Source organism: Symsagittifera roscoffensis, chromosome 4 (assembly GCF_963678635.1).
Source record: "Symsagittifera roscoffensis chromosome 4, txSymRosc1.1, whole genome shotgun sequence".
Classification (NCBI taxonomy): Eukaryota; Metazoa; Xenacoelomorpha; order Acoela; family Convolutidae; genus Symsagittifera; species Symsagittifera roscoffensis.
Genome location: NC_087065.1, coordinates 58,200,440 through 58,208,175, shown reverse-complemented (window position 1 = coordinate 58,208,175; position 7,736 = coordinate 58,200,440). Strand labels below are relative to the sequence as shown.

Below are 7,736 nucleotides of genomic sequence, written 5' to 3'. Positions count from 1 at the left end.
CGTGATAATTTTTATCCAGAAAAGCAAAGCGTAGTCTATAATTACGAAATTTTTTAACCTGTGCAAATAAAAGTGTTCATTTGGTGGCACTTTTGGTATATTTCAATTTAATCATATTCAAGCTTATTTAAGCATAATCAATTTCATGGAATATGCTGTTGCTTTGTTTTTAGCTAGTGTTAGGTTCGGTTTGAAAAAACATGTATTATAAAAACGTATGGACTTTATTAGTTTTCCTTCTTTTTGCGACATTTTGGAAATATCTTGCACTTTTTGCGCAGAAGTTCAAATTTTCAAAAACTACTTTAAGTGACTTTCAAAAAAATGGTACCATTGGAAAAGCCAGCTGCCTTTTTATGAGCCTGCATATTTTGCTAGTCTCCTCTTTTTTTTACTTCACGTTCTACAGCCTCCAAAAGTTTAAAGAGGAGGGATTTTTGGCCTGCTTTTTTGTTTTTAACAATTTTTCAAGTTTTAAATGCACAAATCTCAGACGAAGTTTTTAATGAAAAGATTAATTTATGGAGTGTTCCCCTTCTCTGTTTCCTAGGGCTGTTTCGTAAATTCCGTAGAACAAAAGATATGGAGTCAAATAAGCCCTTTTTTGACATTTTCATTGGTTTTTGTAATTTTTGACCTTTCTCTAAACTACCCTGCCAAATCGGAGATTGAGGGTTTAACTAAAAAAATCTGTTATGCTAAGTTACCAGCGTAAGCGGCAATGCTCTGCGTTTTGTAAAAAAAAATATGGCATTAGAAATTGTCTACTTTGTGAAACTTTGCCCGTTTTTGGAAATATATTTTTTTCACAAACGAACCTCTTAATTCTGACGTTGATGGTTCAGTAAAACTAACATGGTGCTTAGATTTTCCCTTTGTTATATGTTAAACCCGGTTTTTTTGTAGAAAAGGTGTATCGATCGGACTTCTGAAAAATTCCTTTTATAGAATTTACCGTTTTTTTTTTGTCAAAATTTGCTCAAAAACTATTAGCCAAATCTGATAATTTCGCCTCCGTGTAAATTCTCGTGCCTGATTTTCAATGAAAAAAAAAGAAAAATACTAAAAGATACTCAAATACAAAGTTTCTCTCCACTTCAGTGGTTGGAACAAAATAATATCAATTTAACTATAAAATTATTTGGCAATTCATCGAGGTGAACAAATTGCTACAAAAACAATGTTTAGGGTCTGTATAACTGCAAAAATGGAAAAATTAGACAATATCAGTAATGATACTGAAAATACTTATCCTCACTCCGTTTCTTCCTACACAAAAGACAACCAACTAAAAGTTGATTGATCTTAGTTTTTGGTCTAAAAAGCAAAACTAGTCATGGCAAAGGCAGATTCTTGATCCTAAAAGATTTTTCAACTAATATGTTCTTGAAAAATTCTGACTGACAAAAACGGCTGGCTATCAATTGTGAGAGATATTAATGGGAAAGATTAGAAAATAACATTTTGAACTGATATAGTTTGATACTAAAATTCAACTAAAAAAAACTAATTTGAACCACTTCTGATTAAGCTTAAATTTTTTTTCGGCCTTTTCTTATTTAAATGCTCTACACATGTTGTAAACAATTTAATTGTTTTGAAACTGAGACGTATTTATACTCTTAATACCTTCATGCGCGCACAAAACTATGCATAGCATTCATTTCAAAATTATTTTGTTTCTCCATCCAGGAATACTCAAGCGAACAGAACTTTAACTAGAACTTAAGCCATTGCCAGAAAAAAAAACATTAAAATAATTATTTCCTCAAAATGAGTAGGTTATAAATTCCATGATCTTGCCTATATTATACCTTTATTGTTCGCTATAAAGGTACCAATAAAAATAACCAATGAAAATAGCTATAAAGGTACCAGAAAAGCAAAAAAAATTGATTTTAAATAGATATTAAATCTACTACAAAAAAGTATTTTTTAACTACCCCCAGCCCACTTCCCCCCACCCATTTGTTGTTGAAATTTTGACCGTTCGTTATGTCCTGCGAAAATCCATTTGAAACCATTTTGAACATTTAAACATTTAAATTATTTTTTCTAAAGTAAATCTGTTAGATTCTATTGTAAATCGAATTACTCTTACAAAGAAACTATCGTAGTTTAATTTTTATACCGCAAATTATCTGAATTAACTAAGTTTAAATCAATTTCAATCAATAGTCAGTACCGGGTTCTTTAGTCAGACGTAATTATTAAAGCTAGTTAGATTTTTTTTTTTTAAAAAAACGATAATTTCAAACTATCGTTTCGAGACTTAGAGGGTTAAACAATGCCAGTTTTCAACCATGATTCTCTTTGGCCGATGTAATTTAATTTAATTTTATGGTAATTTTTTGCCCATACATTGTCCCGCAAAAAATAGATTTCTCATGACTAAGATGTCTAGATATCCGGAGTCAACATGACTAAAAAGTCTAGATGTCTGAATTTTCAAATAGTTCTGAGGAATTTTTAGGGCTCATTTTCTATTCCAACGTAAATTCGGTCCTTTTTCTTTCCTTAAAAAGTTTACTCATAAGATTTTCGAGTTTATTAGAAAACGAGGTCAATTAAAAGGCATTAACAATTCATAAGATATTTGGATTTAAAATAAAAAGTTATATTTTTTAAACTTACAAAAAAAAACATTTTTCGTTTTTGATTTTTTGAATCAATCAGTGTGGTCGGATCACTCTGTGCTATTTGCACAACCGGCTATCCTTTTTTTATGTCACCAAAAATCTTAAGCTTTTTGGGAATATATGATTCAGATATTCAATTTTACTCCCTCACTCCACCCCTCCCTCTGATCAGCACATTTATGGGGAAGTACAAGTTTGCAAAATGAAAAATCTGAAAAAAGACTATGCTTGCATCTGATTGGTTGAAATCAAATATATAGTCAAACATTAGCGTAGAATCTCTCCCAAAAAATTATGCTGCTCTTTAAAAAATTCTGTTGTTTTTCTGCTCTATGAAAACATTTTGCTCAACTATGGATTTGTTTGACAAAATCATTGTTTGCATAGCAAAACAAAAAAGTCGCATAAACTAGAGTTCAATGTGCGTTAGTCTTTAAGGAGTTTCAATCTTTCTATCAGGGGCGGATTTAGGGGGGGGGGGTGGGTTGACGCTCTTTTTCTCCCCAGGTATTTTACCCCGATTATAGTTTCTCTCTTTCAATCTTTCAAAACAAATTATCAGCTAATATAAAACGTTTTAATCTATTTTAATTAAGTAATAATCCATTTTTTTCAATACAATTATAATGAAATATAACCTATTGTTTTCCCATTTCCATGATTACTTATTAGACAAAAAAATTTAGTCAGTTATTATCGAGTATCCTACCTTTTGTTTGCCAAGTTTGTTCTCGATATCATTAATCATGATTCATTAGATCATGAAACGCCTATTTTTATGCCTTTCACAGATGTTGGTTTAGGTGAAATTTGAGAAACTTGCTGAAACAGCTTTCAAATCAATTCAAACTTTCTACATTTTCAGTTTTTCGTTTTTTCTTGATTGGAATTTTTCATGATGCACATTTTAGGTTTTTTAATAGTGTCAGTATTATAATAGTTTCAAAAAAATTTTAAAAAAGGGAGGAGTCGTTCTTCACCAACCGCTGGAATTTTTAAACTAATTTGAAAGTATCTCTATGAAATTACAATTCTTGGTAACACTTTGTGCTCAGATGAATCAAAATATGACAAAATATCTGAAATTTAGAGATTTTTTTATTGACAAAAATAATATACCATAAGACAAAACATTTTTTCTGTGACAATATTTTGACAGATTAAGGGATTATAATCTACTTAATAGTTTTACAAAAATTATGAGGAGTTTTCGAAAAAAAAAATTTCAATTTTTTTGCTTATCATATATAATAATAATGTCACTAGAACTGTTATCATTATAATGGATTATAAATCGAGTAAACATTTAAATTTGACGACCGTAATTAATTGCAATTTTGATAAGAGTACAAAATATTTGTACTATAATCGATCTTTTTCCTCTTTTTACAGAGTGCGGAAATGCATCAAAAATGGTTGATATTAGCATCATTTTAAATTAATTTTTTCGATTTTTTTATCGCTAAAAGTAATAGATTTTTATTTATGAAACACTGGTGTGGGGTAGATGCAAAACTTAGATTTTCGAGAAATGCAACTTCAGCTTTCGTTTTTTGTACTAAGTTGATAGAGGCGTCCCAAGAAAATAACTGGTCTCTTTATAAAATTAGCAGTGCTGACAAATTGTTCAATTTATTGCCTCGGGTCTGTCAATTCAAACGTCAAAAAATTCAGCGACAATGAGGCAGATTAATTAACTTTAGGGAAAAGCCTTGAAAACAATCAAAAAGCGTCCATTGATTTAATTAATTGCTATATTTGCTCAGAAATAGCGCATTTTGGGACCTCTTTATCACACTTGGTTTTTACCGGCACCCCTCTATCACACGTGAATCCATCCAATTTTTTACGATTTCTGAGAAAAATTGGTAAATCCTGGAGCTTGATTGAACTTCTGTTCTATCTGCTGCTCCACAAATTTTTTGCTCTATAAGCCGAATTCTGCCAACTGCTGCTAGCAGGATCCTTAGTGGCCATGTTTAGAACCTTGCTAGGTACAATTATGATAATTGGGTCTCATGAGAAAGCGAGAAAGCAAGTATTAAAAATGGATTGAGTTTTTTTTCTAAATTTTCAAAAAAAAAACAAGTAAAAATGCAAACCATGTTTTTTCAAGAGTTTAAAGGAGTTGTTTAAAAAAAAACAAATAAAAAATTCAAACCATACTTTCGGAGAGTTTAAGGCCCAAAAAGTTTCTTTCAGGGACTCATATAAGTTTAAGGGAGCTAACTATCATACTTGTAACTCTTGCTGCGTTGACTTTTATAAGGGAGTTGTTTCTGGGGAGTTGTATAAGTTCCGAGTTTAATTTTTGGTACTAGCATGATAGATGGTCTCTCGAAAGAGCAATTATGATAGACACGTCCCGCGCGCATTTTGCATGTAAAAATTTGAAAACTAATTTTTGTATAAATCGTTTGTTTCAAAACTCTCGCAAAAGATGAGTCTGAAAACTTTCAGATTGAAAATTGTAATCATCAAAAGTGTTTATATCAAGAAAAATGCTCGCGTTTACTTATCTTACAAAATTTTGTCCTTAAAAGGCTCAAGAAAAGATTTTACATAGTAAAACAAAACAAATTTTGTTTTGTTTTACTTAGTAAAACAAAACAAATTTTGTTTCAACATATATTGCGAAATCTTTTTGCATGGCGAACTTATAATTATTACACGATTTGGGAGATCTAGGTGTCTTTTTTTAACAACTCGATTGTTTTCAAGAGACCACTCGGCGGATATTCACTAAACAGCCATATCTACAAACCACCATATGTTGAATCTGAAACTGCATCAGAACTACGGCGGGTCTTTTCGGTTACACCCTCCTAAGGATAAAAAGGAAATTGAATTTTTTGAAACACTATGAACCGATTTTACTTAGAAATGCTGGGCTGATATCCCGAATGGTAAATCAAGCTAGCAAAGCGCACAGTGTTAAGTAAAACGACAATTAAAAACACATTTGGAATCTTTTTTTCTGAAGTTTGTGCAAAAAAAGAAAAGAAAAGAAAAACATCCATTTGAGGCAAAATTAAGTTAAAATGCTACGTTTTTACCAATCTCATAGTAATAAATTGCATTTGCTAGTAACGTAGTCTCAATTTTGTTACAAAAATGTTTATTATTTTTCATCAGGGGGAGTATAAGAGAAAAGACCCATATCGGCTTAAAAGTTCTTATTCATGCTAATTATTTTAGTAGCACGTAAAACAACTATAAAAGAAGGAGTTTTAAAAGGTGCACTTTTCGAAACTTCTGTTTTCATAGTTGTTTCACGTGGTACTAAAATAATAAGTATCAAAAAAAACTTTTAAATTTGTTCACAATTTTCAGTTTCGTTGCAGGCTCCCAATACCCAGCACTTCCACCTCCCCTCTCCCCCCTCCTAGGGTTGTGCGGATTTACTTCCTAGTAAGTAAGTTACTAATAATGGTACTATTAACTTACTAATGAGTAAAATAAGGCTCATTACTTGTAAGTTGAACCAAAATGAAACTTTTGAAAGAAATGAAGCTCAATTATCAGTCGAAAGAGCAGATAAACTTGCTTTCATAAGCTACAACGCTGCTTTATTTGATAATACTGATCCTAATGATTATTTTACGGATTTTGAGTCTGTGTAAATGAGTAGTCTTCAAACTTGGTAGTTTTCGAGCAGACACTGAGTTTTTGAAACTTACTAGTAAGTAAAAGTATCTTACTAGTAACAAAAGTGGTAACTTAATAGTAAACGAATTTTACTTACTAGTAACTGCACAATCCTACCCCCTCCCCGCCCCAAAATTGTTATTTATTTATCTTACTTAAACTCGAATTGATAAGATTGAATCTGATTCAACTGAATCAAACAACAAAGAACATGGTTTCAATCAAAACTTCCAGCAGATAAAATGGGTGGCCGAAATAACGAAAGTTGTGGAACTATTACTGACGCCAAGTTACTGAGTTTTCTTCTGTATGCAAAATTTCCCAATTGATTTGAAAAATATATATATATATATTATTGAATAAAGTTTCAAAATTTGGTTATATCGGCTAATACTTTTATCTGCTGAAACTTTGATTGAATTGCAGAACTATGTTGATTGAATTTGAATGGCTTATAAAATTAGCCTATCAGAATCGACGGTATTAATTTCAGCGCAAGATATAAATATTGATTTTGGGTCGTTTTGTGCATAAGACCCGCCGGTTTTTGTAACAATCGGACAATGTCAACAGAAAAAAATTTTCTAAAAATTGGCAGTTGGGGGAAAGGGAAAAAAACCTTGTTGCATTATGATAACGTTAAATTAGTTTTTGAAGAGAAATTCAAATGCAGGAGCGGATCTAGGAATTTCTTGAGGGGGGAGGGGCGGAGTTTCAAAAAAAAACTTTAAAAATTTTGTCAACCTTCTTTTTTAGGCCGACCAAATTGATTTTCCGAGCTCTCCTAAAACACCAAAAAGACGCTGTTTTGGCCAATTTTTCTGCGCCGTAGGCAAATTTGTGAAAAACAGGCCAAAAAAGGCGTTTTTATGCACTTTTTTTGAAATTTTCGACCAAAAAATTGCGTTTCTTCGGCGAGCGCTTCCCCTCAAAATTAGTATAGATTGGTCTCTCGAAAAAGCAACGATGAAAGACAGGTCCCTAATGCATTTCGCATGCTATATTTTTGAAAACTAATTTGTGTATAAATTATTCAAATTCTCGCTAATATGTACAGTCAGAACTTTTTCAGTTTGAAAATTGTAATCAATTCATTGTTGATATTAAGAAATTTCCTCGCTTCTGTTTGTTTTACAGCTTAACAAACATAATTGGGTCACCTTATTCGTCATCAAAACTCAATTTTGGCGGTTTTTAATAACTTTCCCCCTTAAAATGGTGAGGGGAGAAATTTTAAGAAGTAGCAAAACATAAAATTTGTTTTAAAATATACTGCGACATAATTCTGAATGAGGAAATCATAATTATTAAAGGATTTGAGAGTTCTAGGTGTCGTATTCTCAAGGGACCTGGTTGTTTTCGAGGGACCATTCTAGTAGTACCCGCACTCACTTAAAAGAGAAAGTAATAGATTATAATGGATTTTTATTGTCAGTCTCCATAAATTTT

General features: G+C 31.4%; 1 protein-coding gene across 1 annotated transcript in view; it reads left to right on the top strand.

The window, feature by feature from the left end:
• The window catches only part of LOC134844962 (uncharacterized), a 161,774-nt gene that overhangs the window by 19,749 nt on the left and 134,289 nt on the right, over positions 1-7,736 (top strand). The gene's annotated exons all lie outside the window — the stretch shown is intronic.